This window comes from Poecilia formosa, unplaced genomic scaffold, assembly GCF_000485575.1.
Source record: "Poecilia formosa unplaced genomic scaffold, Poecilia_formosa-5.1.2 Scaffold90, whole genome shotgun sequence".
NCBI classification, from domain to species: Eukaryota; Metazoa; Chordata; class Actinopteri; order Cyprinodontiformes; family Poeciliidae; genus Poecilia; species Poecilia formosa.
The window spans coordinates 590,708-604,366 of NW_006800029.1; the positions used below are offsets into that span (position 1 = coordinate 590,708).

The following is a 13,659-nucleotide window of genomic DNA, read 5'->3' on the forward strand; positions in this document are numbered from 1 at the left end:
TGAACAAGCACATGAATGCTTTCTTTATTTAGGTCCATCTAATGAAACTTTAATATCATACATGTGGCACTGGATGTAACAAGGAGACAGATTCTGTTTTGAGTTTTTTTTGTTGTTTTTTTTTCCTTTTTGTTCCACCAACATCCCAGACTTAATGAAGAATAAATACAAAGGATGATATGAGGAGGATGTCAATAATTCATGACTGGATTATGCTTTGCTGAGGAAATATTGGTGGAATCCTTTTAACATCTGGTGTTGTTCTACTGTTTGCCGCTTGGGGGCCTTCTTTCTGGGGCCGTTTTAAATTGAACGATGGTGCGTCAAAGGAAACACAAGCTAAAGCAAACAGGACATTGGGAGGTTTTACTTCAAAATAAAAGAAACATGAGCTGTGGTGGCCTTAAGGCGTATTTATAACACAAAACGAGATGAATCCCACTGGTGCAAATATTTAAAGTACTGCTATTAGATGGCAATTTATTAAATTCACATATACAGGCAAGGAAAGATTTGAACCGTAAAAGCTCCTTAAAATATTGTTTTATTTCTCCTTAACTGGGAGCTGCTTTTCATGAGCCATTCAGCTGATTTAAAGGAAGATAATTATGTCTGCATCTTACTAAATTTACAAAAAAAGAGATGTCTAAGGAGTTCAGATATATGATACAAGTCCATCTCCAAACATCTGTGCCCAGAGATGAAAATATTATTAAAAAAAACAAAACAAAACAACAAAAAAAAAACAGAAAGTTAATGTGACTCCCTGGATGTGGATGCAAGAAGAAATTCAACCACATATTTTCAGATTACTCACATAATAGAAAAAGAGCCAAAGAATACAGTAATACATATTAATACCCATTGACAAGTCCCAAGGCTTGAAGAATGTCTTTTAGCCAGAGAAGATTAAACTAGACCTTTTTGGTCATTCACATCCACTCTGCCAGCCCTTAAAATCTGAGACATCTTGTGTAGTTTGCTCCGAAATAATGAGAATAACAAGTTGGCAAAGAACAAAGTGAGGAAAAGTGGTCAGTGTTGCTAAGGTCAGTTTTGTTATGTTAACCAGATAGTTTGCATGTCACAGTTCAGCTTTGGCCAATTCATCAGACTTCTTTTAAGGGCCATGTATCATAATGTGATTTGTGTGTGTGTGTGTTTTATTTTAATTATTGGGTAATTAAGCACACCCTTTTAAGAGAACAATTAAAGAAATCATGTATTGAAACATCTGAGAGTGTAAGAATGAATGGATTGAAGTCAAACCCAAGCTACAAATTTTCTATTCAATATAATAAATAAAATAAATCACACATCACATCTAATCTTTTTGAATCAGACAGCAGTTCCAGGCCTTATATAAGGACTTACTTCCACCTGAATATGTGTTTTAAAAATTACAATTCTCACATAAGCTACATTTTTACAAAAGGTGATCAGTTTGTTGATATTATTGATACTTTTACACATTCACAACAGTTAAATGTTTCCATAAAAATGAACATTGGAATATGGCATGTCTTGTATAAAAATGTAATAAACACACACAATAAAACATGCTTGTAAAAATACAAACTAAACGGTTGCGGTTATTTAGATGTATACCGTGATAGTGACATCTTTTTTTTTTATTTTGAAAGTCTCAACAGGAAATCAAAGCAGCTCCTGGATGAGCCTTGACAGCGATGTAAGTCACATGGTGTTCTTAACGGAGAGCTGATGGAGCCAGATGAAAGAGGCAGGAGGCGAGCCCCTCCGCTTGCGCGTCAGCATCCCCTCAAATAGAAATCCGCTGCTGTCACTTCAGCCCCGCTCGCATAGAGACTGACGGCTGCAAACGACAATTAAAGGCTGATCCCGTCTGGGTATGCAACGTTTTATTATTTTATTGAATTAAAAATAAAATAAAATAAAAAATAAAAAAACTAAACGTGATGCCAGAGGAGGAGAGTAAAGGGAGGCTGTGAGGAGCGCTACGGAGAATGGTAGTGAGGATCAAGGCGCGCTGTCCCAGGAGAACTCATCCGAAGAGCTGTCCGTGAAAGACCGGGATGCTCCTCTAACACCACCCGGGGCGGGTGAGTAGCCCATAGCGCATCTCTTAATATCAGAGTTAACACGAGAGTTTAAGGGTCCTCGCTTCCTCTAATCGCTCGACATTACTTCCAACTACATCGATTCCACCTGTCTGATCAATCCTTAATATGCTTCTTTTTTTCCCCCTTTTTTTTTGTTAAGTGCACGCAATCGGTAGATCAACCGCGAGTGAAAGCGGCTCCTAACTAGAAGAAATAGTGCGCTCAGCCCGTGCGCACGCCGGTACCTCACCGTGGTGCGCGCACACATCCTCGGGGTTGAACGCCATGCAGTGCGCTTCAGCGGGGGGATTGCGGGGTCCGTCGTGTCTCTTTAAAGTTTTGATTAGAGTGAACATGTGTTCCACACAGCGGCCTCAGTGGCTAATTAATACAGCCTTTGTAAGGGGGGCTTCTCCTATCACAGACGCTCATCATTAATCCAATGATGGCCCGGAGGGCGTGGGTTGGTGTCCGCGCTGATAAGAGGAAGCCACCAGTCCTGCTCTCACACTTGGGCTGATTAATTATGGACTCTGGCTGTGATGTCCGCAGAAATGATGCACACATCTCAAAGAGTCATAGCAGTTCATGTTAAAAAATTTTTTTTACCATTTTTTATGCGACAGTTTGGACTATTACCCCAAAATCCACCCAAATTACCAACACTGGGTTTAAATGTAGGTCGTCCTTCTGTCCTGATGCCGATCTGGATGATTTTCTTTTCTTATTTCTGGTGAAAATCATACAATGCACACAGTTTTGCTAAATATGTAGGTGTGGGTGTGAGAAGAACTTCCACATGAACCCCAGTGCATGCAGATGAATAAAAATCCACTTACTATGCTGCAAGGGTCTCCGTCTGCTGTGTAGATGTGTGTGTGTGTGTGTGTGTGTGTGTAGCTCACCTCATTACACTCATTGTGTTGACTTAAGCAGTAGGGTCACCCCTGAGGCCCGTTCACCTGCCTTATTGAGGAGCGATGCCCAGAATTACACCACACACCGAGGTGGGAGAGGCTTTTCAGCTTACATGATCAAGTTCAGCAACGGTACTCCAGGCTGAAGCGTCATGTATTAATCTGATGCGCCGTAAATATTCTGGCTGAACTGGATTAGGCTGTTCCCCAATCCTCACAAATGTGTTTTGACGAGAGGTGCTTAACTCTTTTATCTTGTCTTAAAAAACAAAAAACAAAAAAATTGTGAAAGAGCTCCAGGTCCTGTTTGACTCCTGAGAAATTATGTTTGCAGCCTGCCCACCCACACATTGCGCTCGATTTCTCCACAAAGTGACAAAACTAAACCATCTCCACTTTACAGCTGCATATTTACAGAGAATTTCTGATATTAGACATCAAGCAAAATCAAACTGAAAAGCCTGGGGGACGAGGAACTACTTTTTTAAGATGGAGTCGGGCCTTCAGTTGAGGGTGATAGAACAGGTTGTTATATTTCACCAAGGCAAAGTACAAATGCTGATGCAGTCAAGGTGACGAGCCAGGAGCGCGCCCTCCTCCTCATCTTATTCAGTTTCCATCCTTATGTGCTTTACAACGTTTCATCCTACATCCTCTTCATTTGTGCATCTTTGCTGCGGTGTGTTTTCCACATTTTCGTTCCTGAGCTGTCTACTGGGCTCCTTGATCGCTGTGATGCTGTTAACTAGCTAACAACTAATACTGAGATCAAGTAACACACATGTGGACTCTATCTGCTAAGTAGGTGACTTCTAGAGGTAATTGATTAGATTTATTTCATTTGGGGATATCAAAGTAAAAATGGCTGAATAAAAATGCATGCCACACTTTTCAGATTTTTTTTTTTTTTTTTTGGTTTTTTAATTAAATTTTTATAGAAGTTTGGAATCAGACACAAAAATACAAGGTTTTCCTTGAATGTGATAAACCATAAACTGAGTGATAATAGCTCCACCCGTTACAGTCGCTACATAAAACTCGTGTTGCTCTGTCTGTGTTGACCAGGACTGTTCTGTTTATTTGTCAGATTTGTTTTGGTTCGTCTGCATAAGACTTTAGAGTCCAACTTACAGAGGCGTTGTTTTCCATTCTTGTCTCCTGCGTACATCTGAGCCCTGACCAAAGCCAGATCCTATGTCTGTTAAAAATGGACCAACCTTCAAAGCCAACAACTTCTGGGCACCTGGGACTCAGAGCAGGCGACCTCTCAGAAGAGATCTGAAAAACTTTCTGGAAAAATAAAATAGTTAATTCATTCACTAACTTTATCCATCAGCCTTAAGCTGTTCAGGTTTGTGGGCAGATGGAGATTATCTCAGCAGACAATGCATCGCAAGGTGAACGTAGAGATGTTGCTAAACATCAATTAAGAGTGACTAATTAGCGCGGCACGCTTGTTTAAAACTGCGGAAGGAGCCGGAGAAAAGCCAAGCAGACACAGAGATAACACGCAAACTCCACACAGAAAGGCTCCAGCTGCGAGCCGCTGGAACCAGCCACACATAAATCATACTCTGTTAATTCTCCTTTCAAGGTTAAAGGGATAGTTCAGATATTTTGAAACATGGTTCTCTGGAGTAGTTATCCATTTTGGCTCCCTTATTTGTTGTAGACAGATGTCATGTTGCTCTGAGTTTGCATGAAAACGAAAACCTGTTCATTTGTGTTGCATGTGAGGAACCCGTGCAGCTGTGTGCAGGGGTCAAAGTTGAAGAAATCCCAACTTTTACTGTGACACATGGCCAGTCAACATAAAATATATCTATTGAACTGCTCTTGATCAAGCAGGAAGCAGCAACTATGTGTGAAAATGAAGCTCCTTCCTATTACAAATTGCCCAAATTGTAAGACGAGACGAACGCATTTTCATAACATAACATAAATCATAAATCATAGCCATTTTACATTACTGTTATTCTCATCTGCTCCATGAAACTATACTGGAGAAATCAAGGGTCACCGAGTCCTGCATCAAGTTCAGCAGGACATGCTGCTTTGGGTGTGAAACCACATAGCAACTAACCAAACAGGCCACATTTTAACTGTTAGCAAAGCTACATTTATCTGAGGGATACAATGTTATACTAGCAAATATCAATTGTCTGCACTTGCACTGCAAACAGTTTCTAGGTTTATGCCATTGGAGGTCGACGCACTCAGCTGTATCAATCTGGAACTTGTCAGTCTGCTTTTTGGTAGCTGAGAGTAAGAAAACCTCTTAAATTTCTCATCAAGCTGTAATTTGTGCAGCTGAATCAAAGATCAAATTGCAAATTACTTTTACAGGATCTATAATTGGTCAAACATAATCTCCGCAACTTTGAACCATAACACAGTTCAAATGATAAAAAAAAGTAAAGCATAAAATATGCTAATATAACACTGTATCCCATGTATGTAAACATTTTGAGTTTGAGTTGCTATAAATAGCTAAAATAACTCAAAGCAGTGGAACCTTTCAAACTAAATGTTAGCCTTTCTTCTCTCTGAGGATTTCTTCTCTTTTCTTCTAACACAGATATAATACTAGGTTACTGCACAATATCACTTCAAAGCATGAAATCTATTCTTTTAAGTAAATCAGTCTTTTTTTCTGTTAAGACAGCTCAACTCAGTAGGATGGACTATTCCTGGTTGTCCCATTGCTTGTTGTGGCCACATTATAATTACCGTCTGTCAACATCACATGGTTGATCTGAAAGTCTGTCAACTTTGCAGTAGTCACTGTGTAACCACTTGCAAAACTGAGTAAGGAAGTGGGTTTTTTTTAAGCTTATGACTCTCATTAAGACAGTAACAGCTTTGTTTTGGTTTGTTCTTCCTAGGTGGTCCACAGCCCTGAAATGCGAAATAACAAAAGAACTGGTTCATTTCTGTTAAGTTTTGAAAGATATTCATGTGTTTCTAGTTGTTCCTAAATGTGCCAAGATGAATAAACTTCCTTTAAATGTAAATGTTGCTTGAAAGTCTGTTGGCTTTCCCAAAAACGTGGTGAGCCAATCAGAAACTGAGAATGCACCTTTCCTTTCAAGGCAGCGCTCTCCTACACTCTGATAATCCCCTCACTGTGCACAATCATCTTCGTTTCTCACATCATACTCATTTCTAATGCAGCCAAAACACTTGTAGCCTTCTGCTCACACTTCCGTTGCATACAGATTGCCAGTTTCATTCACTCTCACGTTATTCTTCTTTAAATAATATATCATCTCCGAATTGTCATCGGGCTGCCAAACAGAGAAGAGCAAAGTGCACGTTGAGCACATTGAGGGTTTTGAAAATGTCAGCAATTGTCCGTGGCCTTTGGTTCTTTGTAAAAGGTGCAAAATTGTGATGCGAGCTTCACAGATCACAGAGCAAATGGTCCATGAATCCTTGCAGCATGCACGTGCACATGCTTGTGTACGTGTCAGCTGTCTGTTTGTGAACGTGTGATAGCGCAGAGACCACAGGGCGATGTAAATTGGCCAGTCAGCCGGACAGATGTGCCCTGGCCCGGGCTTGGGAGTGCGGGGCTTCGAACTGGCCTGCCATCCAGAATTAGTGCCATGGATTTGTTAACAAGGGGCTAAAGACTGCAAAACTCAAGTTTTGTTAACATACTCTCTGTTCTTTATTTTTGTGAACCAATCAACAAGAAAGAGGAAACACTAAAACATAAAAAAGAATTATTCTTGTTTCTCCAACATGTGAAAATAAAAAAATAAAAAAACTCTAGTTTTTCACTCTGACAGCTGTTGAGCTTTGAATGCTTCTTTCTAATTGGGTTCTGTGTCGGTTCAACTATCTGTCTCGATCTGAGCTAAATACATTTCAAGCTCGGAGTGGCAATCGGTTGCCATAAAAGCAGTAGCACTGTAATTCATAACTATTGATTGGTGTCTGAGCAGCGTTTCAGCAAAACGACTCTGAACACAACTCCATACAGAAGCGAGTGGAGTAAATAAAGCAAAGTGGTGGCGATGATTTACATAGTTATGCTGTTATCTCCCCCACCCCTTTTTCTTAATTTGGGATGCACTCGTGGTGCAGGAACGTTAAATAGTTCTTCCTCTGAACATTGCTGTTGTACTTAAGGTAGCACAGATGATGCTACACATCTTCTGCTGCCTGTAACAGGGACTCAGAGCTGAAACTATTGAAGCATAACCCGGCTACTGGTATTTAAACCCTACTAGCTTTAAAAACATAGGCAACCTTTGAGCACTGAGCAGTGGCTTTGCATTTAGGCAGAAAAGGTGTAGCCGTAATTACACATTTTTAAAAATATATTTCTATGATTGGGGTGTAACATACTGACGAGATTTCAGAAAGTGAGTTAAAGATCAGCTGGAATTTTGAAAGCATTTCCCAAATGTGCTCAAGTTTTTCCCAAAATGTTGCAGGTTTAGCTAAACACTTTAAATTAAATATCCAGAAAATTTGATCACTTTAATTCTCAATTTGAAGTGTTACTCTACAGGGCAGCTGAGGGAATAGTTCAGAAAGTCCTGTTAGCATTTTGTTGAAAATTTAATTTGTATCACTGATAGCTTGTATGTCAACATGAAACTAAACATACATATAGCATTTTCTTTGGAAATAGAGGCCAAAACCCAGAGTGGAGGCTTGATATGTCAAACAAGTCAAACTCAAAAAGCATTTCTTTTTTCCTCTTAGTGGGATGGATCTTGATGATCATTTCTGACGTTTCTTTGGTTCTGCGGGATGTAGTGTGCAAAGTCTCTATTTTAAGCAAATCTATTTTGCACATATAAGCCTTAGGATATTTGACTTGCCTTGACCTCGGCACTGTGAATCCATGACACTCTGTTCACGTCACTCTTGGTTTTGTAGCAGAATTTGCTCCATTCAGCGTTCGGAGCACGCTAGAAAAAGGTTCACAGCTCAGCGAGTGGGGAAGAATGTTTTCAGCCATTTCTTACTCATACTCAAAGTTTGTCACTCACTGTGGGTGGAGAAGTGTTTTCCCCCCAAAACAGTTTAATTTGCACAATCAGAGCAAACCTTCGGGATCTCATTAGCAGGGATGGGATGTTCCTCTCAATTGCTGCTTCTTTTTTTATCCTTTATGTCACATCCGCATTCTCCTCAAAAAGGCAAAAGAAAAAAGTTACACGCTCTCTCTTGTTTCAAGACAAGGAAGCATGTTACAAAACCAGTCTAAAGCACTCATTTAAGAGTCAAAACTTATTGCCATTGTGTTTCAGCATATTCCATCCATCCATTACCTAAACACACTTATTCCCCCCTGCAGGGCAGGCATTGGGTGAGAAGCATGGTACACCCTCGAAGGGTCAGCAGTAGTCCATTGCAGTGTTTCAGCATTATTTTACACTTTAAAACGTTTAGAAAGAAGGCAATACACATAGCCTTAACAAATGCCAACAGTGGCTTTCACAACTTTTTTTGACCCTGTAGAATACGGCAAAATGCTTCAAATCTTTTTATATTTAATTCAACAACAATTCAGGAGAAAAATAAAGAAATCTGTTCGAAGGACACAAACACCAAAAAGCTGCAACAACCTGGTTGCATAACAGGGCAGACTCTTGTACTAATACTTTGTGGAAGAACGTTTTCATTCAATTTTAGCATTCAGTCTTCTTTGGTTGGAATCTCTCAGCATCCCACATCTGCACTTATTTGTGATCCCGCTGACGTGTTGTCGTATTTAGCCATGGACTACGGCTATTCCACTCCCAAACTTAAGTTTCTCTCTTATGAATTTATTTTTCTGTGGATTTGGACAAATTTGTCGGCAAAGCTTAGGGGGGATTGTAGCCAGACAGGCATGTTTTTTTTTGGTGAACAACAAAAGCCTTCTGTCCTACAGCCCTACTCCTCAGCTTAGTCATATAGCAAATACAGTTGGTTTTCAGTACATGTAGAACAGAACAAGTAGCTTGTTCCTACAGGTCCTTCAGTGTTGTTGTCAGTCTACTCAACCAGTTTCTTTTTGGGCTCATCAATAATTTTGGATGAACATTCATAATTTGTGATGCTCCTGCTGTCCTATCCATCACTCTTTCAGTATACTCAGGAGAATGGGAAAGCAGGGGGAGGGGGATTGTCTCATCAGACCAGGTAGCCTCTAGTAGCTGTTCTGTTGTAATAGTGGTAAGGAGTGTGATCTTTTGTTGAGTAAAGATTGCTCAACAAAAGGTCTTTGCAAAAGTAACTCCCTGTCTGCCTCGCTGTACAACAGAACAGAGTAATAACCAAGTACTGCTTCTGAAATGAAAGAAAAATTAAGCTTCTGAATTGCTGTAAATTACGGCAATCAGAGACAAAGAGATGAGATGAAAAACGTTATAATTTATTGGTCATAATCAGGAATCAAGATGAGTAAACAGAGGAGTTATCAAAACAAAAATGTTGTGGTCGTCCTAAAATAGCATGGGATGATTTACATGAGTCAGCTGGACACCATGCCCATGTCTGCTCATATTATTTATCATTAGTTTAATTTGGTTGCTTTTAATGTTATGTTGCCTGAAAGAACAGTGGATCATTGATTTTTAACATCACCAAGCTGGTGCTGGGCTTAGATAAAGATCTAAATCTACAAAAAAAAATAATAACAAATCACTAATGTTCTATTTTCTAAACCTAAACGTCTTGAGAGTGTTGTCTTAGTCCATGTACATACATTATCGAGATAATAACAATTGGTAATGTTCATGTTATTATTTTAGGAAGACTGGATCCAGTATGTGTTAAATGTAGACTTCCTGCCATGTAGCTTATTGACGGGTTGCAGGTTTTCAAAATAAAAGCTAGTGGCCAGAAACATTTACCAGTAGTTGAATAAAGAAAGTAAAAGTGTTACTCTGTTGGTCATAAAGCAGCTGTGAAATATTCAGCAAACTGAAACTACATTTCTCCAATATTCCTGCATGTGTTATCGTTTTTGTTTTTGATTTTTCTTTTTGTTCTCCAAGATGCCAGGTGGGTAATTTGTATGTGTGTTTGATTGGCTAATTTAGGATTACTTTATAGGATTTGAGACATTCTGACAAATTAGTATTGCGTCATACCGTAAGTTTTATGTTTCTGCACATTTCTGAACGTTTTGTCCAAGACTGTTTGAATGGATAAACTTTTCTTTCTGTTGGAGGCACAGAAGCTGGCTGTCTAGTTCACCTTTCCAACCTTAACTGTTTTATCGATTCCTTTGACAGTCACACAGGTGTTGCTGATGCAGGATCAGCTTCTGCACTCAAAAGATGACAGTGGAGCAGTCATGCTGAATGCTCCCTTTATTTATTCATTATAAGGCGGTTCGCTGCTATGCACTGCACTCTCAGAGGACTTGTCTCACCTGCTTCACCTCATGAGGTGTCTGGGACGGTGAGGCGTTTGGTATCAGATCTATCTTGGGTTTATTTGATCAAAGAGTGCTCGCTAAAAAGCCACAGCCTCAGCTTGAGCTCGCCATGAATGAGAGAAGCCGTGGGGACAGAGAAACTTAGAGGAAGAATGGAGGGTGGAGTCTAGGGCTCGGGGGATGACGGCAAGGCAGATCCCGTATTGATTGGTTTAGTAAGAGAATCCTCCTTAATAAGAGGAGCTTGTGGAAAGAGAGATCACATCATCTGAACTCCACTCCAGAGGCTGTCTTCAGCTTTAAAAATAATTTACCGTGGTAACAAAACAAAAACAGAAAGGTCAATTCAATTCACTACATGAGATTGGAAGTGTAGTAGAGAGAAAATGTTTTTGCCATTTCTTCTTTGCAAAGCAGCTCAAATTCAATCAGATCTGCAGAAGAACAGGAATGATCAAGTCTTGATGGATTCTCAACTGAATTCAGGTTTAGACTTTGTTCCATTTGAACTAATGAATGTTTTTTGATATTACTTTCCTCCTGGGAATTTCTTCACCTCAGTTTCAAGACTTCTGCAGCCTCCAGCAGATTTTCTACCTGGATTGCTCTGTGTTTGGCTCTGTTCATTTTCTTGGCAAAAGCTTCCCCGTCCTGCTACAGTAAGACATCCCCACAGCACGATGCTGTCACCACCGTGTCTAACCCTGGGAATGGTGTGTTGATTGCAGCGTGACACACAAAAGGTTTTACACTGAATCCAATAACTTTCATTTCAAGATTTTTATTTGTTAAAAAAATATATAAATTGAAAACAATTTATTATTTTCCTGTTACTTTACAAACATGCGCCATTTTGGGTAGGTCTGTCACATAAACATTCAAATAAAATATACTGAACTTTGTGGCTGTAATGTGATAAAGTTTCCATGTAGTGAACATTTTGTGCAAGGCACTAAAATCATCACCAATCTTCTCCACATCTTGCAGCTGGTTTTTTTATGCGTGCTGTGGTTTGTTTGCACTGACGTATAATTTCCTCTTTTTTCACTCTGTCTCTCCTTCTGCACCCATGCTCTCCGTGTATCTTTGTGTTAAGTCAAGAGCCTAGTGTCAGAGAAACCCTGAGCTATTTTAGGAGGCAGCTGAATGTATTGAGCGAGAAAGCGAGGTGACACAACCGGAGTTGAGATTGCTCGGTGTCTGAAAACCTTGAAAATGTCTTGCTTTAGAGCCGTACAACCCCCCCCACCCCCCAACCCCACTCAACACCTTGCAGGTTGCTCGAAGCCACCATCAGATAATAGCTGTGGAAGCAAGCTGCACATCAAAAGCCTGAAGATAGCAACCATTTCACAGACAACTGCTTTTCCACATTGCATTGTGGAACACTGTATGTGGTTCATTTATATTTTGGGGCGTCCCATATAATATTGTGCATATTTATGTTATCACATATCTATACCTATACTACACATATGCGGACAGTTGATTGTGCAAAAACAAAAAAAAAAAAAAAACAACCTGAAGAACATGGAGCAACGTCTATTTTTGTACAAAAATATCAGTGTGATAGCAGCTATTTTTAGGGCTATTTTTGATTATTTAATTTTATTCTGTATGTATTCACCTCTGCATGAAAGAACTGCAGTCCCAAGCAATTTCTGTCTTTTTTTTTTTTCCTCTTCTTACACACTTTTCTTCTTTTCATGTGCTCTCATGAAAGCAGATTGGTGTTTGTGTGAAAAAAAAACAACACATTATCACATTTTGCCCTTGATTTGATGGGCAATCTACACACATCTGTCTCCGCTGAACAGATTCACAATAGATTTGAGTATATATGCACTGCTTGTTTATTTATTTATTTATTTATTTTAACAGTATGTGCTTGCACTTGTTTAATGAAATCATCATTCCCAAACAGACACTCAGCCTTCTTTCGCTCCTCTGATCAATAGCAAACTGAGTCTGTCATTATGGTCACTGTCATGAAATCTTTGCAAACCCAATTTAACCAAACTGTGCACTAACTAAATTAGCAGCGCCTTCTTGACCTTTACAAACCCAACTTGCACTGGAAAACATGAGGCTCATCAAACCAGCAAAGCCAGCAGGTCAGAGTCTGGAACCGCTACTCATTTCATTAACTTCTTCGGTAGTGAACACCGATGTCTCTAAAATATTATATGTGATGTTGTGTTTTCACACTCTAGCCACACAGGATGTAATTTTTATTGGTTCTAATGTTGTGAGTGCTTAAAATAAGTCAGGGAGCAAAAACACCAGCCCTTAGAATAGTTTTGTGTGGCCCTCAATCATAATTTTAAAAAAAAAATTACAGAAATTTGGTTAGTCAACTCAGGCAGTGTCTACACACACACATGTATTAAACATGTTGGGATGAAATTGTCACTAATGTTAACCCTTTCAAAAAAGATATTAGGAAATTAAAATCTTCATAAGATGTAAATATAAGTTAATATTTTTTTTTTTGCTTTTTATTGAATTTGATAGTTAGTACAGCTTCCATTCGAATTCAGATACAAAAAAATAACCAACTCTTTGGACCAGGAGTCAGTTCAAGTTGATGTGGTTCAGGTGACATTTTCACTGACAAATTAAAACCTTCTTAAGGTGGAAAATAGAGATACATATAGTATTGATATTTTATTCACCACATTGTTTGGCTTTAATTTGATACCATAGTAAGTCGGACCATCCAGCGACTTCTACTCAAAATCAAACTTGGGTACTTTGATTTATTATAACTGAATATAAAGACTAAAGTTTTTTTCCACACACAAACAACAGAGCAATCCATCCCCAAATTAGGAAACAATTTGCCTTTTCTTTTAATAAGAGAAAGAGACAATTTTGTTTCCAGTCTACAATAATTTACAGATACTTTTAGACTTTAACAGCTATGTTAGATGGTTTGTACATTGTTGAGAAATTAAAGAGAAAAAAAAAAGCATCTGAAAGTAATCATGTTTGCATATTTAATTATGAAAGAAATTATTTCGGTGCACATGCACTTTCAAACTTGTTAAAACGTTTATACACTTCTGCTTTAGCACCTTGGACTCGCACTTCATTAGCATGAAAAGATTTGTAAGTTTACACTTAAACACTGAATGCTGTCAATTTGTACACAGATTGTGCAAGTTGCTTTGTGGACCATCAGGGTGCTGGTACACCTGGCAACTATGCAACTTTATGTTGTGGTGTCTATATATATATGTGTGTGTGTGTATATATATATATATATATA

General features: G+C 39.0%; 1 protein-coding gene across 2 annotated transcripts in view; it reads left to right on the forward strand.

The window, feature by feature from the left end:
- The first annotated feature begins 1,709 nt into the window (after positions 1-1,709).
- The window catches only part of LOC103141841 (putative lysozyme-like protein), a 49,000-nt gene continuing 37,050 nt past the window's right edge, over positions 1,710-13,659 (forward strand). Inside the window, exon 1 of one of the 2 annotated variants that reach the window (XM_007557633.2) lies at positions 1,710-2,081. The gene's annotated coding sequence lies outside the window, so the exon portion shown is untranslated. The remainder of the gene's footprint in view (positions 2,082-13,659) is intronic. The other variant, XM_007557632.2, reaches the window with a different exon arrangement.